We start from the raw sequence: 27,768 nt of genomic DNA on the forward strand, positions 1-27,768 counted from the left end.
ATTTTACTCGTTGTGGAGTTGTTAGCGGTAACCTTCCCGTAGCAGCGACACCTCTGTGACTGAAAAGACTGCAACGACTGTCGCATTGACTCCAGCCACAATATATGGTCGGGACGACAGTGTGAAGTCATCAACACCGCTCGCTCGAGCCATCACGGCAACGACGCTTGGCCTTTAAAGTGCTGCGTTAAGACTGCAGTTTCCCTTGGAGGCGGGGTTCAAATTCCACTTCTGACAATACAAACTTCTCCAACAGAATGATTTTCACAGGCAAGGCAACCCAAGTTCCCTCCTTGCTTGGCTATGCTACGTTGTATTGCTAAACTGGCACTGTATCGTCTAGTTTAAAGATTATTTCGGCCGTTTTACATCTGAAGAGTTCTTGCTTACAAATGCTTTTTGATAAAGCTTATAGTTAGGGATGGCTCAGGTAATCCTGAAACATCCCATGTTGCCCAAGCTGCTATAGGCTTAGACTGCTGGGGGACCTCATCTGTCACACCTTTCCTCACTTTGCTCTCTTTTCCCCCTGTTTAATTTCTCAAATTATTTTATGTACACGTGACATTATTGTGGTTATTAAACAACTTAAACAACAGCCAAGACACATGAACAGCACGTAGACCCACATAGTCACTCGAATGATCCCTGGGCCCGCTGACACTCCTCCCCCCCTGGAGGTGTGGGTTCAAATCCCACTTCTGACAAAGCAACCTTCTCCAAGAGAGTTGTTTTCACTGGTAAGGCAACCCAACTTCACTCCTTGCTTGGCTATGTTGTATTGCTATTCTGGCACTGTGTCGTCCAGTTTAAAGATTGTTGCAGCCGTTTTACATCTGAAGAGTTCTTGCTTCCAAATGCTATGCCTACTATTTGTTTGCATCAGGAGTCCTCTTAAACAACAGCCAATACACTTGAACAGCACGTAGACCCACATAGTCACTCGAAAATCCCTGGGCCCGCCGACACTCCTCCCCCCCTGGAGGCGTGGGTTCAAATCCCACTTCTGACAAAGCAACCTTCTCCAAGAGAATGATTTTCAATGGCAACCCAACTTCACTCCTTTTTGGTTATGCTATGTTGTATTGCTATTCTGGCACTGTGTCGTCCAGTTTAAAGATTGTTGCAGCCGTTTTACATCTGAAGAGTTCTTGCTTCCAAATGCAATGCCTACTATTTGTTTGCCTCAGGAGTCCTCTTAAACAACAGCCAATGCACTTGAACAGCACGTAGACCCACATATTCACTCGAATGATCCCTGGGCCCGCCAACACTATTGTGCAAGAATCCCTTTTATGGTCAGGATGGCCGAGCGGTCTAAGGCGCTGCGTTAAGGTCGCAGTCTCCCCTGGATTTCTCCCTGATTTCTGTTGTTGGACAAAGTACTTGGAAGAGAGCTTTATGGAAGAGTGGTATGAAGGAGAGGTTAGGGGGAAGATAGTCCCTGCAGGCCAGGCTTCTCGTGGTGGCAATACATTTGGTGCCAAGTGAAATGCCTTCCAAAGTGCTTTGATAAAAGCAAACAAGTGTAAGATAGTTGAATATGAGATGACAGCATGTATTGAAGGCTGGTGTAAGAGCTGCTGGTCTTGAGTGATTTGTAAGGGAGGTGACTGTTTGCAAGAGGGAACTTGGCTGAGGGTGGGTGAATTAGATTATACTTGGTGGGAGGCATGTGATAAAAGTCCTAGTTCTCCCCGTCGGGGAATCGAACCCCGATCTTCCGCGTGACAAGCGGAGATACTGACCATTATAATAACGAGGAATTTCGATGGGAGAGATACAGTCGTCATTTGAAAAGACTACCGTAGCCAAGGAGCGAAATAAGAGTTTTGTGTCCCATTTGAGGTGCCTTTTAAAGGAATGTTTTGAATCACGCAAAGCAATTGAGAAGAAACTAGGCATGATCTGCAGCATGCAAGTGGTGAAAAGGGCTCAACAAGAATCTCATTGTACAGGAATGTGTTTCTAACATGCACTGTATATATGACAATAAACGCTTGAATCTTGGTGGCAACACCCAGAAATTCTGCCTTGTGGTAGATGTAGGACACTCCGCATCATCAAAACAATGAAAAGTAGAATGTTTGCTCCAGAAGAAGCTAGACTTTTTTTTTTCCCTTTGCAGTGTTGATAAGTTGTAAATAGATTCTACTTTGGACCCTTATGCAGATTTTTCAACCCCCCGGTACCGTATCATAGGACAACAGGACAGGGCTTTTGACCGAAGCAAACTGGATTCATATCAGGCTATTTGAAGGGGGGCTATTCACATTTAGGCCTAAGATGGGTGAGAATATCAAAACAGTATTCTAAGTACCACATCAGACTATAATGGTGATAACACACCTATTGAAATTTCAACTTCTGCAGTCTCAGCTATTATGTAAGTAATGGGTGAGAATGCTCAGGAATTTGGAGGTGAGATGGGCATCATCACGCCTATTGAAATTTCAACTTCTGGAGGCTGATCAGCTATTATGTAAGTAGAGGTGAGAATGCTTAGGAATTTGAAGGTGAGATGGGCATCATCATGCCTCTTGAAATTTCAAATTCTGGAGGCTCATCAGCTATTATATAAGCAGAGGTGAAAATGCTAAATATTGATGACAGTGCTACTCTTCCTGCTCTTGACGGGGGCATTGTTTTCTTCTCCATTTTCCTCGTTGTGGAGTTGTTAGCGGTAACCTTCCCGTAGCAGCGACACGTCTGTGACTGAAAAGACTGCAACGACTGGCGCATCGACTCCAGCCACAATATATGGTCGGAAAGACAGCGTGAAGTCATCAACACCGCTCGCTCGAGCCATCACGGCAACGACGCTTGGCCTTTAAAGTGCTGCGTTAAGACCGCAGTTTCCCTTGGAGGCGGTGTTCAAATTCCACTTCTGACAATGCAAACTTCTCCAACAGAATGATTTTCACTGGCAAGGCAACCCAAGTTCACTCCTTGCTTGGCTATGCTACGTTGTATTGCTAAACTGGCACTGTATCGTCTAGTTTAAAGATTATTGCGGCCGTTTTACATCTGAAGAGTTCTTGCTTCCAAATGCTTTTTGATAAAGCTTATAGTTAGGGATGGCTCAGGTAATTCTGAAACATCCCATGTTGCCCAAGCTGCTATAGGCTTAGACTGCTGGGGGACCTCATCTGTCACACCTTTCCTCACTTTGCTCTCTTTTTCCCCCTTTTTAATTTCTCAAATTATTTTATGTACACGTGACATTATTGTGGTTATTAAACAACTTAAACAACAGCCAAGACACTTGAATACCATGCAGACCCACATATTCACTCGAATGATCCCTGGGCCCACCGACACTACTCCCCCCCTGGAGGCGTGGGTTCAAATCCCACTTCTGACAATGCAACCTTCTCCAAGAGAATGGTTTTCACTGGCAAGGCAACCCAACTTCACTCCTTGCTTGGCTATGTTGTATTGCTATTCTGGCACTGTGTCGTCCAGTTTAAAGATTGTTGCAGCCGTTTTACATCTGAAGAGTTCTTGCTTCCAAATGCTATGCCTACTATTTGTTTGCCTCAGGAGTCCTCTTAAACAACAGCCAATACACTTGAACAGCACGTAGACCCACATAGTCACTCGAAAATCCCTGGGCCCGCCGACACTCCTTCCCCCCTGGAGGCGTGGGTTCAAATCCCACTTCTGACAAAGCAACCTTCTCCAAGAGAATGATTTTCAATGGCAAGGCAACCAAACTTCACTCCTTGCTTGGCTATGCTATGTTGTATTGCTATTCTGGCACTGTGTAGTCCAGTTTAAAGATTGTTGCAGCCGTTTTACATCTGAAGAGTTCTTGCTTCCAAATGCTATGCCTACTATTTGTTTGCCTCAGGAGTCCTCTTAAACAACAGCCAATACACTTGAACACCATGCAGATCCACATATTCACTCGAATGATCCCTGGGCCCGCCGACACTCCTCCCCCCCTGGAGGCGTGGGTTCAAATCCCACTTCTGACAAAGCAACCTTCTCCAAGAGAATGGTTTTCACTGGCAAGGCAACCCAACTTCACTCCTTGCTTGGCTATGTTGTATTGCTATTCTGGCACTGTGTCGTCCAGTTTAAAGATTGTTGCAGCCGTTTTACATCTGAAGAGTTCTTGCTTCCAAATGCTATGCCTACTATTTGTTTGCCTCAGGAGTCCTCTTAAACAACAGCCAATACACTTGAACAGCACGTAGACCCACATAGTCACTCGAAAATCCCTGGGCCCGCCGACACTCCCCCCCCCCCTGGAGGCGTGGGTTCAAATCCCACTTCTGACAAAGCAACCTTCTCCAAGAGAATGATTTTCAATGGCAAGGCAACCAAACTTCACTCCTTGCTTGGCTATGCTATGTTGTATTGCTATTCTGGCACTGTGTCGTCCAGTTTAAAGATTGTTGCAGCCGTTTTACATCTGAAGAGTTCTTGCTTCCAAATGCTATGCCTACTATTTGTTTGCCTCAGGAGTCCTCTTAAACAACAGCCAATACACTTGAACACCATGCAGATCCACATATTCACTCGAATGATCCCTGGGCCCGCCGACACTATTGTGCAAGAATTCCTTTTATGGTCAGGATGGCCGAGCGGTCTAAGGCGCTGCGTTAAGGTCGCAGTCTCCCCTGGAGGCGTGGGTTCAAATCCCACTTCTGACATTTCACACTTCTCCTGGAGAATGGTTTTCACTGGCAAGGCAAACCACATTTATTCCATGTGTGGCTAGCGCTATATCATCTAGTTTACAGCAACATTCTTTGTGCCGTCATGTTACTCTGATGTCTTAGGACCGCTCTGAATCGCAGGGAAGGGGCTTGGTGCATGAGAATCCTTTGTCCACAACTCAAGTTATTGTTACATATTAACATTTTGGCATGTACTCAACACCACCGTAAAACCTCCTGTTTTTCTGTCATTTTTGTGGAAAAATCGTCTGAAAACAAAACACTGGTCGTGACAAAAGACCTCGACAGATCGTCCCTGGTATGCAAAGTCATTGTTGGCTTTGGACAAGACAAGAATGAAACCACAGGATTTCTGTTGTTGGACAAAGTACTTGGAAGTGAGCTTTATGGAAGAGTGGTATGAAGGAGAGGTTAGGGGGAAGTCCTTGTTGGCTTTGGACAAGACAAGAATGAAACAACCGGTTTTCTGTTGTTGGACAAGGTACTTGGAAGTGAGCTTTATGGAAGAGTGGTATGAAGGAGAGGTTAGGGGGAAGATAGTCCCTGCAGGCCAGGCTTCTCGTGGTGGCAATACATTTGGTGCCAAGTGAAATGCTTCCAAAGTGCTTTGATAAAAGCAAACAAGTGTAAGATAGTTGAATATGAGATGACAGCATGTATTGAAGGCTGGTGGGATATACTTGGTGGGAGGCATGTGATAAAAGTCCTAGCTCTCCCCGTCGGGGAATCGAACCCCGATCTTCCGCGTGACAGGCGGAGATACTGACCATTATACTAACAAGGAATTTCGATAGCACAGATACAGTCGTCATTTGAAAAGACTACAGTAGCCAAGGAGCGAAATAAGAGTTTTGTGTCCCATTTGAGGTGCCTTTTAAAGGAATGTTTTGAATCACGCAAAGCAATTGAGAAGAAACTAGGCATGATCTGCAGCATGCAAGTGGTGAAAAGGGCTCAACAAGAATCTCATTGTACAGGAATGTGTTTCTAACATGCACTGTATAAATGACAATAAACGCTTGAATCTTGGTGGCAACACCCAGAAATTCTGCCTTGTGGTAGATGTAGGACACTCCGCATCATCAAAACAATAAAAAGTAGAATGTTTGCTCCAGAAGAAGCTAGACTTTTTTTTTCCCTTTGCAGTGTTGATAGGTTGTAAATAGATTCTACTTTGGACCCTTATGCAGATTTTTCAAACCCCCGGTACCGTATCATAGGACAACAGGACAGGGCTTTTGACCGAAGCAAACTGGATTCATATCAGGCTATTTGAAGGGGGGCTATTCACATTTAGGCCTAAGATGTGTGAGAATATCAAAACAGTATTCTAAGTACCACATCAGACTATAATGGTGATAACACACCTATTGAAATTTCAACTTCTGCAGTCTCAGCTATTATGTAAGTAATAGGTGAGAATGCTCAGGAATTTGGAGGTGAGATGGGCATCATCATGCCTATTGAAATTTCAACTTCTGGAGGCTGATCAGCTATTATGTAAGTAGAGGTGAGAATGCTTAGGAATTTGGAGGTGAGATGGGCATCATCATGCCTCTTGAAATTCCAAATTCTGGAGGCTCATCAGCTATTATGTAAGCAGAGGTGAGAATGCTGATCATTGATGACAGTGCTACTCTTCCTGCTCTTGACGGGCGCATTGTTTTCTTCTCCATTTTACTCGTTGTGGAGTTGTTAGCGGTAACCTTCCCGTAGCAGCGACACCTCTGTGACTGAAAAGACTGCAACGACTGTCGCATTGACTCCAGCCACAATATATGGTCGGGACGACCGCGTGAAGTCATCAACACCGCTCGCTCGAGCCATCACAGCAACGACGCTTGGCCTTTAAAGTGCTGCGTTAAGACCGCAGTTTCCCTTGGAGGCGGGGTTCAAATTCCACTTCTGACAATACAAACTTCTCCAACAGAATGATTTTCACAGGCAAGGCAACCCAAGTTCCCTCCTTGCTTGGCTATGCTACGTTGTATTGCTAAACTGGCACTGTATCGTCTAGTTTAAAGATTATTTCGGCCGTTTTACATCTGAAGAGTTCTTGCTTACAAATGCTTTTTGATAAAGCTTATAGTTAGGGATGGCTCAGGTAATCCTGAAACATCCCATGTTGCCCAAGCTGCTATAGGCTTAGACTGCTGGGGGACCTCATCTGTCACACCTTTCCTCACTTTGCTCTCTTTTTCCCCCTTTTTAATTTCTCAAATTATTTTATGTACACGTGACATTATTGTGGTTATTAAACAACTTAAACAACAGCCAAGACACATGAACAGCACGTAGACCCACATAGTCACTCGAATGATCCCTGGGCCCGCCGACACTCCTCCCCCCCTGGAGGCGTGGGTTCAAATCCCACTTCTGACAAAGCAACCTTCTCCAAGAGAATGATTTTCAATGGCAAGGCAACCAAACTTCACTCCTTGCTTGGCTATGCTATGTTGTATTGCTATTCTGGCACTGTGTCGTCCAGTTTAAAGATTGTTGCAGCCGTTTTACATCTGAAGAGTTCTTGCTTCCAAATGCTATGCCTACTATTTGTTTGCCTCAGGAGTCCTCTTAAACAACAGCCAATACACTTGAACAGCACGTAGACCCACATAGTCACTCGAAAATCCCTTGGCCCGCCGACACTCCTCCCCCCCTGGAGGCGTGGGTTCAAATCCCACTTCTGACAAAGCAACCTTCTCCAAGAGAATGATTTTCAATGGCAAGGCAACCAAACTTCACTCCTTGCTTGGCTATGCTATGTTGTATTGCTATTCTGGCACTGTGTCGTCCAGTTTAAAGATTGTTGCAGCCGTTTTACATCTGAAGAGTTCTTGCTTCCAAATGCTATGCCTACTATTTGTTTGCCTCAGGAGTCCTCTTAAACAACAGCCAATACACTTGAACACCATGCAGATCCACATATTCACTGGAATGATCCCTAGGCCCGCCGACACTATTGTGCAAGAATTCCTTTTATGGTCAGGATGGCCGAGCGGTCTAAGGTGCTGCGTTAAGGTCGCAGTCTCCCCTGGAGGCGTGGGTTCAAATCCCACTTCTGACATTTCACACTTCTCCTGGAGAATGGTTTTCACTGGCAAGGCAAACCACATTTATTCCATGTGTGGCTAGCGCTATATCATCTAGTTTACAGCAACATTCTTTGTGCCGTCATGTTACTCTGATGTCTTAGGACCGCTCTGAATCGCAGGGAAGGGGCTTGGTGCATGAGAATCCTTTGTCCACAACTCAAGTTATTGTTACATATTAACATTTTGGCATGTACTCAACACCACCGTAAAACCTCCTGTTTTTCTGTCATTTTTGTGGAAAAATCGTCTGAAAACAAAACACTGGTCGTGACAAAAGACCTCGACAGATCGTCCCTGGTATGCAAAGTCATTGTTGGCTTTGGACAAGACAAGAATGAAACCACAGGATTTCTGTTGTTGGACAAAGTACTTGGAAGTGAGCTTTATGGAAGAGTGGTATGAAGGAGAGGTTAGGGGGAAGTCCTTGTTGGCTTTGGACAAGACAAGAATGAAACAACAGGTTTTCTGTTGTTGGACAAGGTACTTGGAAGTGAGCTTTATGGAAGAGTGGTATGAAGGAGAGGTTAGGGGGAAGATAGAGGTCCCTGCAGGCCAGGCTTCTCGTGGTGGCAATACATTTGGTGCCAAGTGAAATGCTTCCAAAGTGCTTTGATAAAAGCAAACAAGTGTAAGATAGTTGAATATGAGATGACAGCATGTATTGAAGGCTGGTGTAAGAGCTGCTGGTCTTGAGTGATTTGTAAGGGAGATGACTGTTTGCAAGAGGGAACTTGGCTAATGGTGGGTGAATTAGATTATACTTGGTGGGAGGCATGCGATAAAAGTCCTAGCTCTCCCCGTCGGGGAATCGAACCCCAATCTTCCGCATGACAGGCGGAGATACTGACCATTATACTAACGAGGAATTTCGATAGCACAGATACAGTCGTCATTTGAAAAGACTACAGTAGCCAATGAGCAAAATAAGAGTTTTGTGTCCCATTTGAGGTGCCTTTTAAAGGAATGTTTTGAATCACGCAAAGCAATTGAGAAGAAACTAGGCATGATCTGCAGCATGCAAGTGGTGAAAAGGGCTCAACAAGAATCTCATTGTACAGGAATGTGTTTCTAACATGCACTGTATAAATGACAATAAACGCTTGAATCTTGGTGGCAACACCCAGAAATTCTGCCTTGTGGTAGATGTAGGACACTCCGCATCATCAAAACAATAAAAAGTAGAATGTTTGCTCCAGAAGAAGCTAGACTTTTTTTTTTCCCTTTGCAGTGTTGATAGGTTGTAAATAGATTCTACTTTGGACCCTTATGCAGATTTTTCAAACCCTCGGTACCGTATCATAGGACAACAGGACAGGGCTTTTGACCGAAGCAAACTGGATTCATATCAGGCTATTTGAAGGGGGGCTATTCACATTTAGGCCTAAGATGGGTGAGAATATCAAAACAGTATTCTAAGTACCACATCAGACTATAATGGTGATAACACACCTATTGAAATTTCAACTTCTGCAGTCTCAGCTATTATGTAAGTAATAGGTGAGAATGCTCAGGAATTTGGAGGTGAGATGGGCATCATCATGCCTATTGAAATTTCAACTTCTGGAGGCTGATCAGCTATTATGTAAGTAGAGGTGAGAATGCTTAGGAATTTGGAGGTGAGATGGGCATCATCATGCCTCTTGAAATTCCAAATTCTGGAGGCTCATCGGCTATTATGTAAGCAGAGGTGAGAATGCTGATCATTGATGACAGTGCTACTCTTCCTGCTCTTGACGGGCGCATTGTTTTCTTCTCCATTTTACTCGTTGTGGAGTTGTTAGCGGTAACCTTCCCGTAGCAGCGACACCTCTGTGACTGAAAAGACTGCAACGACTGTCGCATTGACTCCAGCCACAATATATGGTCGGGACGACCGCGTGAAGTCATCAACACCGCTCGCTCGAGCCATCACGGCAACGACGCTTGGCCTTTAAAGTGCTGCGTTAAGACCGCAGTTTCCCTTGGAGGCGGGGTTCAAATTCCACTTCTGACAATACAAACTTCTCCAACAGAATGATTTTCACAGGCAAGGCAACCCAAGTTCCCTCCTTGCTTGGCTATGCTACGTTGTATTGCTAAACTGGCACTGTATCGTCTAGTTTAAAGATTATTTCGGCCGTTTTACATCTGAAGAGTTCTTGCTTCCAAATGCTTTTTGATAAAGCTTATAGTTAGGGATGGCTCAGGTAATCCTGAAACATCCCATGTTGCCCAAGCTGCTATAGGCTTAGACTGCTGGGGGACCTCATCTGTCACACCTTTCCTCACTTTGCTCTCTTTTTCCCCCTTTTTAATTTCTCAAATTATTTTATGTACACGTGACATTATTGTGGTTATTAAACAACTTAAACAACAGCCAAGACACATGAACAGCACGTAGACCCACATAGTCACTCGAATGATCCCTGGGCCCACCGACACTCCTCCCCCCCTGGAGGCGTGGGTTCAAATCCCACTTCTGACAAAGCAACCTTCTCCAAGAGAATGATTTTCAATGGCAAGGCAACCAAACTTCACTCCTTGCTTGGCTATGCTATGTTGTATTGCTATTCTGGCACTGTGTCGTCCAGTTTAAAGATTGTTGCAGCCGTTTTACATCTGAAGAGTTCTTGCTTCCAAATGCTATGCCTACTATTTGTTTGCCTCAGGAGTCCTCTTAAACAACAGCCAATACACTTGAACAGCACGTAGACCCACATAGTCACTCGAAAATCCCTTGGCCCGCCGACACTCCTCCCCCCCTGGAGGCGTGGGTTCAAATCCCACTTCTGACAAAGCAACCTTCTCCAAGAGAATGATTTTCAATGGCAAGGCAACCAAACTTCACTCCTTGCTTGGCTATGCTATGTTGTATTGCTATTCTGGCACTGTGTCGTCCAGTTTAAAGATTGTTGCAGCCGTTTTACATCTGAAGAGTTCTTGCTTCCAAATGCTATGCCTACTATTTGTTTGCCTCAGGAGTCCTCTTAAACAACAGCCAATACACTTGAACAGCACGTAGACCCACATAGTCACTCGAAAATCCCTTGGCCCGCCGACACTCCTCCCCCCCTGGAGGCGTGGGTTCAAATCCCACTTCTGACAAAGCAACCTTCTCCAAGAGAATGATTTTCAATGGCAAGGCAACCAAACTTCACTCCTTGCTTGGCTATGCTATGTTGTATTGCTATTCTGGCACTGTGTCGTCCAGTTTAAAGATTGTTGCAGCCGTTTTACATCTGAAGAGTTCTTGCTTCCAAATGCTATGCCTACTATTTGTTTGCCTCAGGAGTCCTCTTAAACAACAGCCAATACACTTGAACACCATGCAGATCCACATATTCACTGGAATGATCCCTAGGCCCGCCGACACTATTGTGCAAGAATTCCTTTTATGGTCAGGATGGCCGAGCGGTCTAAGGTGCTGCGTTAAGGTCGCAGTCTCCCCTGGAGGCGTGGGTTCAAATCCCACTTCTGACATTTCACACTTCTCCTGGAGAATGGTTTTCACTGGCAAGGCAAACCACATTTATTCCATGTGTGGCTAGCGCTATATCATCTAGTTTACAGCAACATTCTTTGTGCCGTCATGTTACTCTGATGTCTTAGGACCGCTCTGAATCGCAGGGAAGGGGCTTGGTGCATGAGAATCCTTTGTCCACAACTCAAGTTATTGTTACATATTAACATTTTGGCATGTACTCAACACCACCGTAAAACCTCCTGTTTTTCTGTCATTTTTGTGGAAAAATCGTCTGAAAACAAAACACTGGTCGTGACAAAAGACCTCGACAGATCGTCCCTGGTATGCAAAGTCATTGTTGGCTTTGGACAAGACAAGAATGAAACCACAGGATTTCTGTTGTTGGACAAAGTACTTGGAAGTGAGCTTTATGGAAGAGTGGTATGAAGGAGAGGTTAGGGGGAAGTCCTTGTTGGCTTTGGACAAGACAAGAATGAAACAACAGGTTTTCTGTTGTTGGACAAGGTACTTGGAAGTGAGCTTTATGGAAGAGTGGTATGAAGGAGAGGTTAGGGGGAAGATAGAGGTCCCTGCAGGCCAGGCTTCTCGTGGTGGCAATACATTTGGTGCCAAGTGAAATGCTTCCAAAGTGCTTTGATAAAAGCAAACAAGTGTAAGATAGTTGAATATGAGATGACAGCATGTATTGAAGGCTGGTGTAAGAGCTGCTGGTCTTGAGTGATTTGTAAGGGAGATGACTGTTTGCAAGAGGGAACTTGGCTAATGGTGGGTGAATTAGATTATACTTGGTGGGAGGCATGCGATAAAAGTCCTAGCTCTCCCCGTCGGGGAATCGAACCCCAATCTTCCGCATGACAGGCGGAGATACTGACCATTATACTAACGAGGAATTTCGATAGCACAGATACAGTCGTCATTTGAAAAGACTACAGTAGCCAATGAGCAAAATAAGAGTTTTGTGTCCCATTTGAGGTGCCTTTTAAAGGAATGTTTTGAATCACGCAAAGCAATTGAGAAGAAACTAGGCATGATCTGCAGCATGCAAGTGGTGAAAAGGGCTCAACAAGAATCTCATTGTACAGGAATGTGTTTCTAACATGCACTGTATAAATGACAATAAACGCTTGAATCTTGGTGGCAACACCCAGAAATTCTGCCTTGTGGTAGATGTAGGACACTCCGCATCATCAAAACAATAAAAAGTAGAATGTTTGCTCCAGAAGAAGCTAGACTTTTTTTTTTCCCTTTGCAGTGTTGATAGGTTGTAAATAGATTCTACTTTGGACCCTTATGCAGATTTTTCAAACCCTCGGTACCGTATCATAGGACAACAGGACAGGGCTTTTGACCGAAGCAAACTGGATTCATATCAGGCTATTTGAAGGGGGGCTATTCACATTTAGGCCTAAGATGGGTGAGAATATCAAAACAGTATTCTAAGTACCACATCAGACTATAATGGTGATAACACACCTATTGAAATTTCAACTTCTGCAGTCTCAGCTATTATGTAAGTAATAGGTGAGAATGCTCAGGAATTTGGAGGTGAGATGGGCATCATCATGCCTATTGAAATTTCAACTTCTGGAGGCTGATCAGCTATTATGTAAGTAGAGGTGAGAATGCTTAGGAATTTGGAGGTGAGATGGGCATCATCATGCCTCTTGAAATTCCAAATTCTGGAGGCTCATCGGCTATTATGTAAGCAGAGGTGAGAATGCTGATCATTGATGACAGTGCTACTCTTCCTGCTCTTGACGGGCGCATTGTTTTCTTCTCCATTTTACTCGTTGTGGAGTTGTTAGCGGTAACCTTCCCGTAGCAGCGACACCTCTGTGACTGAAAAGACTGCAACGACTGTCGCATTGACTCCAGCCACAATATATGGTCGGGACGACCGCGTGAAGTCATCAACACCGCTCGCTCGAGCCATCACGGCAACGACGCTTGGCCTTTAAAGTGCTGCGTTAAGACCGCAGTTTCCCTTGGAGGCGGGGTTCAAATTCCACTTCTGACAATACAAACTTCTCCAACAGAATGATTTTCACAGGCAAGGCAACCCAAGTTCCCTCCTTGCTTGGCTATGCTACGTTGTATTGCTAAACTGGCACTGTATCGTCTAGTTTAAAGATTATTTCGGCCGTTTTACATCTGAAGAGTTCTTGCTTCCAAATGCTTTTTGATAAAGCTTATAGTTAGGGATGGCTCAGGTAATCCTGAAACATCCCATGTTGCCCAAGCTGCTATAGGCTTAGACTGCTGGGGGACCTCATCTGTCACACCTTTCCTCACTTTGCTCTCTTTTTCCCCCTTTTTAATTTCTCAAATTATTTTATGTACACGTGACATTATTGTGGTTATTAAACAACTTAAACAACAGCCAAGACACATGAACAGCACGTAGACCCACATAGTCACTCGAATGATCCCTGGGCCCGCCGACACTCCTCCCCCCCTGGAGGCGTGGGTTCAAATCCCACTTCTGACAAAGCAACCTTCTCCAAGAGAATGATTTTCAATGGCAAGGCAACCAAACTTCACTCCTTGCTTGGCTATGCTATGTTGTATTGCTATTCTGGCACTGTGTCGTCCAGATTAAAGATTGTTGCAGCCGTTTTACATCTGAAGAGTTCTTGCTTCCAAATGCTATGCCTACTATTTGTTTGCCTCAGGAGTCCTCTTAAACAACAGCCAATACACTTGAACAGCACGTAGACCCACATAGTCACTCGAAAATCCCTTGGCCCGCCGACACTCCTCCCCCCCTGGAGGCGTGGGTTCAAATCCCACTTCTGACAAAGCAACCTTCTCCAAGAGAATGATTTTCAATGGCAAGGCAACCAAACTTCACTCCTTGCTTGGCTATGCTATGTTGTATTGCTATTCTGGCACTGTGTCGTCCAGTTTAAAGATTGTTGCAGCCGTTTTACATCTGAAGAGTTCTTGCTTCCAAATGCTATGCCTACTATTTGTTTGCCTCAGGAGTCCTCTTAAACAACAGCCAATACACTTGAACACCATGCAGATCCACATATTCACTGGAATGATCCCTGGGCCCGCCGACACTATTGTGCAAGAATTCCTTTTATGGTCAGGATGGCCGAGCGGTCTAAGGCGCTGCGTTAAGGTCGCAGTCTCCCCTGGAGGCGTGGGTTCAAATCCCACTTCTGACATTTCACACTTCTCCTGGAGAATGGTTTTCACTGGCAAGGCAAACCACATTTATTCCATGTGTGGCTAGTGCTATATCATCTAGTTTACAGCAACATTCTTTGTGCCGTCATGTTACTCTGATGTCTTAGTACCGCTCTGAATCGCAGGGAAGGGGCTTGGTGCATGAGAATCCTTTGTCCACAACTCAAGTTATTGTTACATATTAACATTTTGGCATGTACTCAACACCACCGTAAAACCTCCTGTTTTTCTGTCATTTTTGTGGAAAAATCGTCTGAAAACAAAACACTGGTCGTGACAAAAGACCTCGACAGATCGTCCCTGGTATGCAAAGTCATTGTTGGCTTTGGACAAGACAAGAATGAAACCACAGGATTTCTGTTGTTGGACAAAGTACTTGGAAGTGAGCTTTATGGAAGAGTGGTATGAAGGAGAGGTTAGGGGGAAGTCCTTGTTGGCTTTGGACAAGACAAGAATGAAACAACAGGTTTTCTGTTGTTGGACAAGGTACTTGGAAGTGAGCTTTATGGAAGAGTGGTATGAAGGAGAGGTTAGGGGGAAGATAGAGGTCCCTGCAGGCCAGGCTTCTCGTGGTGGCAATACATTTGGTGCCAAGTGAAATGCTTCCAAAGTGCTTTGATAAAAGCAAACAAGTGTAAGATAGTTGAATATGAGATGACAGCATGTATTGAAGGCTGGTGTAAGAGCTGCTGGTCTTGAGTGATTTGTAAGGGAGATGACTGTTTGCAAGAGGGAACTTGGCTAATGGTGGGTGAATTAGATTATACTTGGTGGGAGGCATGCGATAAAAGTCCTAGCTCTCCCCGTCGGGGAATCGAACCCCAATCTTCCGCATGACAGGCGGAGATACTGACCATTATACTAACGAGGAATTTCGATAGCACAGATACAGTCGTCATTTGAAAAGACTACAGTAGCCAATGAGCAAAATAAGAGTTTTGTGTCCCATTTGAGGTGCCTTTTAAAGGAATGTTTTGAATCACGCAAAGCAATTGAGAAGAAACTAGGCATGATCTGCAGCATGCAAGTGGTGAAAAGGGCTCAACAAGAATCTCATTGTACAGGAATGTGTTTCTAACATGCACTGTATAAATGACAATAAACGCTTGAATCTTGGTGGCAACACCCAGAAATTCTGCCTTGTGGTAGATGTAGGACACTCCGCATCATCAAAACAATAAAAAGTAGAATGTTTGCTCCAGAAGAAGCTAGACTTTTTTTTTTCCCTTTGCAGTGTTGATAGGTTGTAAATAGATTCTACTTTGGACCCTTATGCAGATTTTTCAAACCCTCGGTACCGTATCATAGGACAACAGGACAGGGCTTTTGACCGAAGCAAACTGGATTCATATCAGGCTATTTGAAGGGGGGCTATTCACATTTAGGCCTAAGATGGGTGAGAATATCAAAACAGTATTCTAAGTACCACATCAGACTATAATGGTGATAACACACCTATTGAAATTTCAACTTCTGCAGTCTCAGCTATTATGTAAGTAATAGGTGAGAATGCTCAGGAATTTGGAGGTGAGATGGGCATCATCATGCCTATTGAAATTTCAACTTCTGGAGGCTGATCAGCTATTATGTAAGTAGAGGTGAGAATGCTTAGGAATTTGGAGGTGAGATGGGCATCATCATGCCTCTTGAAATTCCAAATTCTGGAGGCTCATCGGCTATTATGTAAGCAGAGGTGAGAATGCTGATCATTGATGACAGTGCTACTCTTCCTGCTCTTGACGGGCGCATTGTTTTCTTCTCCATTTTACTCGTTGTGGAGTTGTTAGCGGTAACCTTCCCGTAGCAGCGACACCTCTGTGACTGAAAAGACTGCAACGACTGTCGCATTGACTCCAGCCACAATATATGGTCGGGACGACCGCGTGAAGTCATCAACACCGCTCGCTCGAGCCATCACGGCAACGACGCTTGGCCTTTAAAGTGCTGCGTTAAGACCGCAGTTTCCCTTGGAGGCGGGGTTCAAATTCCACTTCTGACAATACAAACTTCTCCAACAGAATGATTTTCACAGGCAAGGCAACCCAAGTTCCCTCCTTGCTTGGCTATGCTACGTTGTATTGCTAAACTGGCACTGTATCGTCTAGTTTAAAGATTATTTCGGCCGTTTTACATCTGAAGAGTTCTTGCTTCCAAATGCTTTTTGATAAAGCTTATAGTTAGGGATGGCTCAGGTAATCCTGAAACATCCCATGTTGCCCAAGCTGCTATAGGCTTAGACTGCTGGGGGACCTCATCTGTCACACCTTTCCTCACTTTGCTCTCTTTTTCCCCCTTTTTAATTTCTCAAATTATTTTATGTACACGTGACATTATTGTGGTTATTAAACAACTTAAACAACAGCCAAGACACATGAACAGCACGTAGACCCACATAGTCACTCGAATGATCCCTGGGCCCGCCGACACTCCTCCCCCCCTGGAGGCGTGGGTTCAAATCCCACTTCTGACAAAGCAACCTTCTCCAAGAGAATGATTTTCAATGGCAAGGCAACCAAACTTCACTCCTTGCTTGGCTATGCTATGTTGTATTGCTATTCTGGCACTGTGTCGTCCAGTTTAAAGATTGTTGCAGCCGTTTTACATCTGAAGAGTTCTTGCTTCCAAATGCTATGCCTACTATTTGTTTGCCTCAGGAGTCCTCTTAAACAACAGCCAATACACTTGAACAGCACGTAGACCCACATAGTCACTCGAAAATCCCTTGGCCCGCCGACACTCCTCCCCCCCTGGAGGCGTGGGTTCAAATCCCACTTCTGACAAAGCAACCTTCTCCAAGAGAATGATTTTCAATGGCAAGGCAACCAAACTTCACTCCTTGCTTGGCTATGCTATGTTGTATTGCTATTCTGGCACTGTGTCGTCCAGTTTAAAGATTGTTGCAGCCGTTTTACATCTGAAGAGTTCTTGCTTCCAAATGCTATGCCTACTATTTGTTTGCCTCAGGAGTCCTCTTAAACAACAGCCAATACACTTGAACACCATGCAGATCCACATATTCACTGGAATGATCCCTGGGCCCGCCGACACTATTGTGCAAGAATTCCTTTTATGGTCAGGATGGCCGAGCGGTCTAAGGCGCTGCGTTAAGGTCGCAGTCTCCCCTGGAGGCGTGGGTTCAAATCCCACTTCTGACATTTCACACTTCTCCTGGAGAATGGTTTTCACTGGCAAGGCAAACCACATTTATTCCATGTGTGGCTAGCGCTATATCATCTAGTTTACAGCAACATTCTTTGTGCCGTCATGTTACTCTGATGTCTTAGGACCGCTCTGAATCGCAGGGAAGGGGCTTGGTGCATGAGAATCCTTTGTCCACAACTCAAGTTATTGTTACATATTAACATTTTGGCATGTACTCAACACCACCGTAAAACCTCCTGTTTTTCTGTCATTTTTGTGGAAAAATCGTCTGAAAACAAAACACTGGTCGTGACAAAAGACCTCGACAGATCGTCCCTGGTATGCAAAGTCATTGTTGGCTTTGGACAAGACAAGAATGAAACCACAGGATTTCTGTTGTTGGACAAAGTACTTGGAAGTGAGCTTTATGGAAGAGTGGTATGAAGGAGAGGTTAGGGGGAAGTCCTTGTTGGCTTTGGACAAGACAAGAATGAAACAACAGGTTTTCTGTTGTTGGACAAGGTACTTGGAAGTGAGCTTTATGGAAGAGTGGTATGAAGGAGAGGTTAGGGGGAAGATAGAGGTCCCTGCAGGCCAGGCTTCTCGTGGTGGCAATACATGTGGTGCCAAGTGAAATGCTTCCAAAGTGCTTTGATAAAAGCAAACAAGTGTAAGATAGTTGAATATGAGATGACAGCATGTATTGAAGGCTGGTGTAAGAGCTGCTGGTCTTGAGTGATTTGTAAGGGAGATGACTGTTTGCAAGAGGGAACTTGGCTAATGGTGGGTGAATTAGATTATACTTGGTGGGAGGCATGCGATAAAAGTCCTAGCTCTCCCCGTCGGGGAATCGAACCCCAATCTTCCGCGTGACAGGCGGAGATACTGACCATTATACTAACGAGGAATTTCGATAGCACAGATACAGTCGTCATTTGAAAAGACTACAGTAGCCAAGGAGCGAAATAAGAGTTTTGTGTCCCATTTGAGGTGCCTTTTAAAGGAATGTTTTGAATCACGCAAAGCAATTGAGAAGAAACTAGGCATGATCTGCAGCATGCAAGTGGTGAAAAGGGCTCAACAAGAATCTCATTGTACAGGAATGTGTTTCTAACATGCACTGTATAAATGACAATAAACGCTTGAATCTTGGTGGCAACACCCAGAAATTCTGCCTTGTGGTAGATGTAGGACACTCCGCATCATCAAAACAATAAAAAGTAGAATGTTTGCTCCAGAAGAAGCTAGACTTTTTTTTTCCCTTTGCAGTGTTGATAGGTTGTAAATAGATTCTACTTTGGACCCTTATGCAGATTTTTCAAACCCCCGGTACCGTATCATAGGACAACAGGACAGGGCTTTTGACCGAAGCAAACTGGATTCATATCAGGCTATTTGAAGGGGGGCTATTCACATTTAGGCCTAAGATGTGTGAGAATATCAAAACAGTATTCTAAGTACCACATCAGACTATAATGGTGATAACACACCTATTGAAATTTCAACTTCTGCAGTCTCAGCTATTATGTAAGTAATAGGTGAGAATGCTCAGGAATTTGGAGGTGAGATGGGCATCATCATGCCTATTGAAATTTCAACTTCTGGAGGCTGATCAGCTATTATGTAAGTAGAGGTGAGAATGCTTAGGAAATTGGAGGTGAGATGGGCATCATCATGCCTCTTGAAATTCCAAATTCTGGAGGCTCATCAGCTATTATGTAAGCAGAGGTGAGAATGCTGATCATTGATGACAGTGCTACTCTTCCTGCTCTTGACGGGCGCATTGTTTTCTTCTCCATTTTACTCGTTGTGGAGTTGTTAGCGGTAACCTTCCCGTAGCAGCGACACCTCTGTGACTGAAAAGACTGCAACGACTGTCGCATTGACTCCAGCCACAATATATGGTCGGGACGACCGCGTGAAGTCATCAACACCGCTCGCTCGAGCCATCACGGCAACGACGCTTGGCCTTTAAAGTGCTGCGTTAAGACCGCAGTTTCCCTTGGAGGCGGGGTTCAAATTCCACTTCTGACAATACAAACTTCTCCAACAGAATGATTTTCACAGGCAAGGCAACCCAAGTTCCCTCCTTGCTTGGCTATGCTACGTTGTATTGCTAAACTGGCACTGTATCGTCTAGTTTAAAGATTATTTCGGCCGTTTTACATCTGAAGAGTTCTTGCTTACAAATGCTTTTTGATAAAGCTTATAGTTAGGGATGGCTCAGGTAATCCTGAAACATCCCATGTTGCCCAAGCTGCTATAGGCTTAGACTGCTGGGGGACCTCATCTGTCACACCTTTCCTCACTTTGCTCTCTTTTTCCCCCTTTTTAATTTCTCAAATTATTTTATGTACACGTGACATTATTGTGGTTATTAAACAACTTAAACAACAGCCAAGACACATGAACAGCACGTAGACCCACATAGTCACTCGAATGATCCCTGGGCCCGCCGACACTCCTCCCCCCCTGGAGGCGTGGGTTCAAATCCCACTTCTGACAAAGCAACCTTCTCCAAGAGAGTTGTTTTCAATGGCAAGGCAACCAAACTTCACTCCTTGCTTGGCTATGCTATGTTGTATTGCTATTCTGGCACTGTGTCGTCCAGTTTAAACATTGTTGCAGCCGTTTTACATCTGAAGAGTTCTTGCTTCCAAATGCTATGCCTACTATTTGTTTGCCTCAGGAGTCCTCTTAAACAAAAGCCAATACACTTGAACAGCACGTAGACCCACATAGTCACTCGAATGATCCCTGGGCCCACCGACACTATTGTGCAAGAATTCCTTTTATGGTCAGGATGGCCGAGCGGTCTAAAGCGCTGCGTTAAGGTCGCAGTCTCCCCTGGAGGCGTGGGTTCAAATCCCACTTCTGACATTTCACACTTCTCCTGGAGAATGGTTTTCACTGGCAAGGCAAACCACATTTATTCCATGTGTGGCTAGCGCTATATCATCTAGTTTACAGCAACATTCTTTGTGCCGTCATGTTACTCTGATGTCTTAGGACCGCTCTGAATCGCAGGGAAGGGGCTTGGTGCATGAGAATCCTTTGTCCACAACTCAAGTTATTGTTACATATTAACATTTTGGCATGTACTCAACACCACCGTAAAACCTCCTGTTTTTCTGTCATTTTTGTGGAAAAATCGTCTGAAAACAAAACACTGGTCGTGACAAAAGACCTCGACAGATCGTCCCTGGTATGCAAAGTCATTGTTGGCTTTGGACAAGACAAGAATGAAACCACAGGATTTCTGTTGTTGGACAAAGTACTTGGAAGTGAGCTTTATGGAAGAGTGGTATGAAGGAGAGGTTAGGGGGAAGTCCTTGTTGGCTTTGGACTAGACAAGAATGAAACAACCGGTTTTCTGTTGTTGGACAAGGTACTTGGAAGTGAGCTTTATGGAAGAGTGGTATGAAGGAGAGGTTAGGTGGAAGATAGTCCCTGCAGGCCAGGCTTCTCGTGGTGGCAATACATTTGGTGCCAAGTGAAATGCCTTCCAAAGTGCTTTGATAAAAGCAAACAAGTGTAAGATAGTTGAATATGAGATGACAGCATGTATTGAAGGCTGGTGTAAGAGCTGCTGGTCTTGAGTGATTTGTAAGGGAGGTGACTGTTTGCAAGAGGGAACTTGGCTGATGGTGGGTGAATTAGATTATACTTGGTGGGAGGCATGCGATAAAAGTCCTAGCTCTCCCCGTCGGGGAATCGAACCCCGATCTTCCGCGTGACAGGCGGAGATACTGACCATTATACTAACGAGGAATTTCGATAGCACAGATACAGTCGTCATTTGAAAAGACTACAGTAGCCAAGGAGCGAAATAAGAGTTTTGTGTCCCATTTGAGGTGCCTTTTAAAGGAATGTTTTGAATCACGCAAAGCAATTGAGAAGAAACTAGGCATGATCTGCAGCATGCAAGTGGTGAAAAGGGCTCAACAAGAATCTCATTGTACAGGAATGTGTTTCTAACATGCACTGTATAAATGACAATAAACGCTTGAATCTTGGTGGCAACACCCAGAAATTCTGCCTTGTGGTAGATGTAGGACACTCCGCATCATCAAAACAATAAAAAGTAGAATGTTTGCTCCAGAAGAAGCTAGACTTTTTTTTTCCCTTTGCAGTGTTGATAGGTTGTAAATAGATTCTACTTTGGACCCTTATGCAGATTTTTCAAACCCCCGGTACCGTATCATAGGACAACAGGACAGGGCTTTTGACCGAAGCAAACTGGATTCATATCAGGCTATTTGAAGGGGGGCTATTCACATTTAGGCCTAAGATGTGTGAGAATATCAAAACAGTATTCTAAGTACCACATCAGACTATAATGGTGATAACACACCTATTGAAATTTCAACTTCTGCAGTCTCAGCTATTATGTAAGTAATAGGTGAGAATGCTCAGGAATTTGGAGGTGAGATGGGCATCATCATGCCTATTGAAATTTCAACTTCTGGAGGCTGATCAGCTATTATGTAAGTAGAGGTGAGAATGCTTAGGAAATTGGAGGTGAGATGGGCATCATCATGCCTCTTGAAATTCCAAATTCTGGAGGCTCATCAGCTATTATGTAAGCAGAGGTGAGAATGCTGATCATTGATGACAGTGCTACTCTTCCTGCTCTTGACGGGCGCATTGTTTTCTTCTCCATTTTACTCGTTGTGGAGTTGTTAGCGGTAACCTTCCCGTAGCAGCGACACCTCTGTGACTGAAAAGACTGCAACGACTGTCGCATTGACTCCAGCCACAATATATGGTCGGGACGACCGCGTGAAGTCATCAACACCGCTCGCTCGAGCCATCACGGCAACGACGCTTGGCCTTTAAAGTGCTGCGTTAAGACCGCAGTTTCCCTTGGAGGCGGGGTTCAAATTCCACTTCTGACAATACAAACTTCTCCAACAGAATGATTTTCACAGGCAAGGCAACCCAAGTTCCCTCCTTGCTTGGCTATGCTACGTTGTATTGCTAAACTGGCACTGTATCGTCTAGTTTAAAGATTATTTCGGCCGTTTTACATCTGAAGAGTTCTTGCTTACAAATGCTTTTTGATAAAGCTTATAGTTAGGGATGGCTCAGGTAATCCTGAAACATCCCATGTTGCCCAAGCTGCTATAGGCTTAGACTGCTGGGGGACCTCATCTGTCACACCTTTCCTCACTTTGCTCTCTTTTTCCCCCTTTTTAATTTCTCAAATTATTTTATGTACACGTGACATTATTGTGGTTATTAAACAACTTAAACAACAGCCAAGACACATGAACAGCACGTAGACCCACATAGTCACTCGAATGATCCCTGGGCCCGCCGACACTCCTCCCCCCCTGGAGGCGTGGGTTCAAATCCCACTTCTGACAAAGCAACCTTCTCCAAGAGAGTTGTTTTCAATGGCAAGGCAACCAAACTTCACTCCTTGCTTGGCTATGCTATGTTGTATTGCTATTCTGGCACTGTGTCGTCCAGTTTAAACATTGTTGCAGCCGTTTTACATCTGAAGAGTTCTTGCTTCCAAATGCTATGCCTACTATTTGTTTGCCTCAGGAGTCCTCTTAAACAAAAGCCAATACACTTGAACAGCACGTAGACCCACATAGTCACTCGAATGATCCCTGGGCCCACCGACACTATTGTGCAAGAATTCCTTTTATGGTCAGGATGGCCGAGCGGTCTAAAGCGCTGCGTTAAGGTCGCAGTCTCCCCTGGAGGCGTGGGTTCAAATCCCACTTCTGACATTTCACACTTCTCCTGGAGAATGGTTTTCACTGGCAAGGCAAACCACATTTATTCCATGTGTGGCTAGCGCTATATCATCTAGTTTACAGCAACATTCTTTGTGCCGTCATGTTACTCTGATGTCTTAGGACCGCTCTGAATCGCAGGGAAGGGGCTTGGTGCATGAGAATCCTTTGTCCACAACTCAAGTTATTGTTACATATTAACATTTTGGCATGTACTCAACACCACCGTAAAACCTCCTGTTTTTCTGTCATTTTTGTGGAAAAATCGTCTGAAAACAAAACACTGGTCGTGACAAAAGACCTCGACAGATCGTCCCTGGTATGCAAAGTCATTGTTGGCTTTGGACAAGACAAGAATGAAACCACAGGATTTCTGTTGTTGGACAAAGTACTTGGAAGTGAGCTTTATGGAAGAGTGGTATGAAGGAGAGGTTAGGGGGAAGTCCTTGTTGGCTTTGGACTAGACAAGAATGAAACAACCGGTTTTCTGTTGTTGGACAAGGTACTTGGAAGTGAGCTTTATGGAAGAGTGGTATGAAGGAGAGGTTAGGTGGAAGATAGTCCCTGCAGGCCAGGCTTCTCGTGGTGGCAATACATTTGGTGCCAAGTGAAATGCCTTCCAAAGTGCTTTGATAAAAGCAAACAAGTGTAAGATAGTTGAATATGAGATGACAGCATGTATTGAAGGCTGGTGTAAGAGCTGCTGGTCTTGAGTGATTTGTAAGGGAGGTGACTGTTTGCAAGAGGGAACTTGGCTGATGGTGGGTGAATTAGATTATACTTGGTGGGAGGCATGCGATAAAAGTCCTAGCTCTCCCCGTCGGGGAATCGAACCCCGATCTTCCGCGTGACAGGCGGAGATACTGACCATTATACTAACGAGGAATTTCGATAGCACAGATACAGTCGTCATTTGAAAAGACTACAGTAGCCAAGGAGCGAAATAAGAGTTTTGTGTCCCATTTGAGGTGCCTTTTAAAGGAATGTTTTGAATCACGCAAAGCAATTGAGAAGAAACTAGGCATGATCTGCAGCATGCAAGTGGTGAAAAGGGCTCAACAAGAATCTCATTGTACAGGAATGTGTTTCTAACATGCACTGTATAAATGACAATAAACGCTTGAATCTTGGTGGCAACACCCAGAAATTCTGCCTTGTGGTAGATGTAGGACACTCCGCATCATCAAAACAATAAAAAGTAGAATGTTTGCTCCAGAAGAAGCTAGACTTTTTTTTTTCCCTTTGCAGTGTTGATAGGTTGTAAATAGATTCTACTTTGGACCCTTATGCAGATTTTTCAAACCCCCGGTACCGTATCATAGGACAACAGGACAGGGCTTTTGACCGAAGCAAACTGGATTCATATCAGGCTATTTGAAGGGGGGCTATTCACATTTAGGCCTAAGATGTGTGAGAATATCAAAACAGTATTCTAAGTACCACATCAGACTATAATGGTGATAACACACCTATTGAAATTTCAACTTCTGCAGTCTCAGCTATTATGTAAGTAATAGGTGAGAATGCTCAGGAATTTGGAGGTGAGATGGGCATCATCATGCCTATTGAAATTTCAACTTCTGGAGGCTGATCAGCTATTATGTAAGTAGAGGTGAGAATGCTTAGGAATTTGGAGGTGAGATGGGCATCATCATGCCTCTTGAAATTCCAAATTCTGGAGGCTCATCGGCTATTATGTAAGCAGAGGTGAGAATGCTGATCATTGATGACAGTGCTACTCTTCCTGCTCTTGACGGGGGCATTGTTTTCTTCTCCATTTTACTCGTTGTGGAGTTGTTAGCGGTAACCTTCCCGTAGCAGCGACACCTCTGTGACTGAAAAGACTGCAACGACTGTCGCATTGACTCCAGCCACAATATATGGTCGGGACGACCGCGTGAAGTCATCAACACCGCTCGCTCGAGCCATCACGGCAACGACGCTTGGCCTTTAAAGTGCTGCGTTAAGACCGCAGTTTCCCTTGGAGGCGGGGTTCAAATTCCACTTCTGACAATACAAACTTCTCCAACAGAATGATTTTCACAGGCAAGGCAACCCAAGTTCCCTCCTTGCTTGGCTATGCTACGTTGTATTGCTAAACTGGCACTGTATCGTCTAGTTTAAAGATTATTTCGGCCGTTTTACATCTGAAGAGTTCTTGCTTCCAAATGCTTTTTGATAAAGCTTATAGTTAGGGATGGCTCAGGTAATCCTGAAACATCCCATGTTGCCCAAGCTGCTATAGGCTTAGACTGCTGGGGGACCTCATCTGTCACACCTTTCCTCACTTTGCTCTCTTTTTCCCCCTTTTTAATTTCTCAAATTATTTTATGTACACGTGACATTATTGTGGTTATTAAACAACTTAAACAACAGCCAAGACACATGAACAGCACGTAGACCCACATAGTCACTCGAATGATCCCTGGGCCCGCCGACACTCCTCCCCCCCTGGAGGCGTGGGTTCAAATCCCACTTCTGACAAAGCAACCTTCTCCAAGAGAATGATTTTCAATGGCAAGGCAACCAAACTTCACTCCTTGCTTGGCTATGCTATGTTGTATTGCTATTCTGGCACTGTGTCGTCCAGTTTAAAGATTGTTGCAGCCGTTTTACATCTGAAGAGTTCTTGCTTCCAAATGCTATGCCTACTATTTGTTTGCCTCAGGAGTCCTCTTAAACAACAGCCAATACACTTGAACAGCACGTAGACCCACATAGTCACTCGAAAATCCCTTGGCCCGCCGACACTCCTCCCCCCCTGGAGGCGTGGGTTCAAATCCCACTTCTGACAAAGCAACCTTCTCCAAGAGAATGATTTTCAATGGCAAGGCAACCAAACTTCACTCCTTGCTTGGCTATGCTATGTTGTATTGCTATTCTGGCACTGTGTCGTCCAGTTTAAAGATTGTTGCAGCCGTTTTACATCTGAAGAGTTCTTGCTTCCAAATGCTATGCCTACTATTTGTTTGCCTCAGGAGTCCTCTTAAACAACAGCCAATACACTTGAACACCATGCAGATCCACATATTCACTGGAATGATCCCTGGGCCCGCCGACACTATTGTGCAAGAATTCCTTTTATGGTCAGGATGGCCGAGCGGTCTAAGGCGCTGCGTTAAGGTCGCAGTCTCCCCTGGAGGCGTGGGTTCAAATCCCACTTCTGACATTTCACACTTCTCCTGGAGAATGGTTTTCACTGGCAAGGCAAACCACATTTATTCCATGTGTGGCTAGCGCTATATCATCTAGTTTACAGCAACATTCTTTGTGCCGTCATGTTACTCTGATGTCTTAGGACCGCTCTGAATCGCAGGGAAGGGGCTTGGTGCATGAGAATCCTTTGTCCACAACTCAAGTTATTGTTACATATTAACATTTTGGCATGTACTCAACACCACCGTAAAACCTCCTGTTTTTCTGTCATTTTTGTGGAAAAATCGTCTGAAAACAAAACACTGGTCGTGACAAAAGACCTCGACAGATCGTCCCTGGTATGCAAAGTCATTGTTGGCTTTGGACAAGACAAGAATGAAACCACAGGATTTCTGTTGTTGGACAAAGTACTTGGAAGTGAGCTTTATGGAAGAGTGGTATGAAGGAGAGGTTAGGGGGAAGTCCTTGTTGGCTTTGGACAAGACAAGAATGAAACAACAGGTTTTCTGTTGTTGGACAAGGTACTTGGAAGTGAGCTTTATGGAAGAGTGGTATGAAGGAGAGGTTAGGGGGAAGATAGAGGTCCCTGCAGGCCAGGCTTCTCGTGGTGGCAATACATTTGGTGCCAAGTGAAATGCTTCCAAAGTGCTTTGATAAAAGCAAACAAGTGTAAGATAGTTGAATATGAGATGACAGCATGTATTGAAGGCTGGTGTAAGAGCTGCTGGTCTTGAGTGATTTGTAAGGGAGATGACTGTTTGCAAGAGGGAACTTGGCTAATGGTGGGTGAATTAGATTATACTTGGTGGGAGGCATGCGATAAAAGTCCTAGCTCTCCCCGTCGGGGAATCGAACCCCAATCTTCCGCGTGACAGGCGGAGATACTGACCATTATACTAACGAGGAATTTCGATAGCACAGATACAGTCGTCATTTGAAAAGACTACAGTAGCCAATGAGCAAAATAAGAGTTTTGTGTCCCATTTGAGGTGCCTTTTAAAGGAATGTTTTGAATCACGCAAAGCAATTGAGAAGAAACTAGGCATGATCTGCAGCATGCAAGTGGTGAAAAGGGCTCAACAAGAATCTCATTGTACAGGAATGTGTTTCTAACATGCACTGTATAAATGACAATAAACGCTTGAATCTTGGTGGCAACACCCAGAAATTCTGCCTTGTGGTAGATGTAGGACACTCCGCATCATCAAAACAATAAAAAGTAGAATGTTTGCTCCAGAAGAAGCTAGACTTTTTTTTTCCCTTTGCAGTGTTGATAGGTT

At 44.5% G+C, this 27,768-nt stretch overlaps 10 non-coding genes across 10 annotated transcripts; 8 read left to right on the forward strand and 2 right to left on the reverse strand.

The window, feature by feature from the left end:
• The first annotated feature begins 4,578 nt into the window (after positions 1–4,578).
• On the forward strand, positions 4,579–4,661 carry trnal-aag (transfer RNA leucine (anticodon AAG)). The gene has a single exon. It is a non-coding gene; the product is annotated as a tRNA-Leu (tRNA).
• Positions 4,662–7,672: 3,011 nt separating this feature from the next.
• Positions 7,673–7,755, forward strand: trnal-aag (transfer RNA leucine (anticodon AAG)). Its single transcript has one exon. It is a non-coding gene; the product is annotated as a tRNA-Leu (tRNA).
• Positions 7,756–11,159: 3,404 nt separating this feature from the next.
• Positions 11,160–11,242, forward strand: trnal-aag (transfer RNA leucine (anticodon AAG)). Its single transcript has one exon. It is a non-coding gene; the product is annotated as a tRNA-Leu (tRNA).
• Positions 11,243–14,336: 3,094 nt separating this feature from the next.
• Positions 14,337–14,419, forward strand: trnal-aag (transfer RNA leucine (anticodon AAG)). Its single transcript has one exon. It is a non-coding gene; the product is annotated as a tRNA-Leu (tRNA).
• Positions 14,420–17,513: 3,094 nt separating this feature from the next.
• Positions 17,514–17,596, forward strand: trnal-aag (transfer RNA leucine (anticodon AAG)). The gene has a single exon. It is a non-coding gene; the product is annotated as a tRNA-Leu (tRNA).
• Positions 17,597–20,379: 2,783 nt separating this feature from the next.
• Positions 20,380–20,462, forward strand: trnal-aag (transfer RNA leucine (anticodon AAG)). The gene has a single exon. It is a non-coding gene; the product is annotated as a tRNA-Leu (tRNA).
• Positions 20,463–21,281: 819 nt separating this feature from the next.
• trnad-guc (transfer RNA aspartic acid (anticodon GUC)) lies at positions 21,282–21,353 on the reverse strand. The gene has a single exon. It is a non-coding gene; the product is annotated as a tRNA-Asp (tRNA).
• Positions 21,354–23,243: 1,890 nt separating this feature from the next.
• trnal-aag (transfer RNA leucine (anticodon AAG)) lies at positions 23,244–23,326 on the forward strand. Its single transcript has one exon. It is a non-coding gene; the product is annotated as a tRNA-Leu (tRNA).
• Positions 23,327–24,145: 819 nt separating this feature from the next.
• Positions 24,146–24,217, reverse strand: trnad-guc (transfer RNA aspartic acid (anticodon GUC)). The gene has a single exon. It is a non-coding gene; the product is annotated as a tRNA-Asp (tRNA).
• A 2,201-nt stretch (positions 24,218–26,418) lies between these two features.
• On the forward strand, positions 26,419–26,501 carry trnal-aag (transfer RNA leucine (anticodon AAG)). The gene has a single exon. It is a non-coding gene; the product is annotated as a tRNA-Leu (tRNA).
• The last annotated feature ends 1,267 nt before the right edge of the window (positions 26,502–27,768 follow it).

The sequence above is a fragment of the Leuresthes tenuis genome, unplaced genomic scaffold (assembly GCF_036924035.1).
Source record: "Leuresthes tenuis unplaced genomic scaffold, fLeuTen1.0.hap1 SCAF_9, whole genome shotgun sequence".
In the NCBI taxonomy this organism is placed as follows: domain Eukaryota; kingdom Metazoa; phylum Chordata; class Actinopteri; order Atheriniformes; family Atherinopsidae; genus Leuresthes; species Leuresthes tenuis.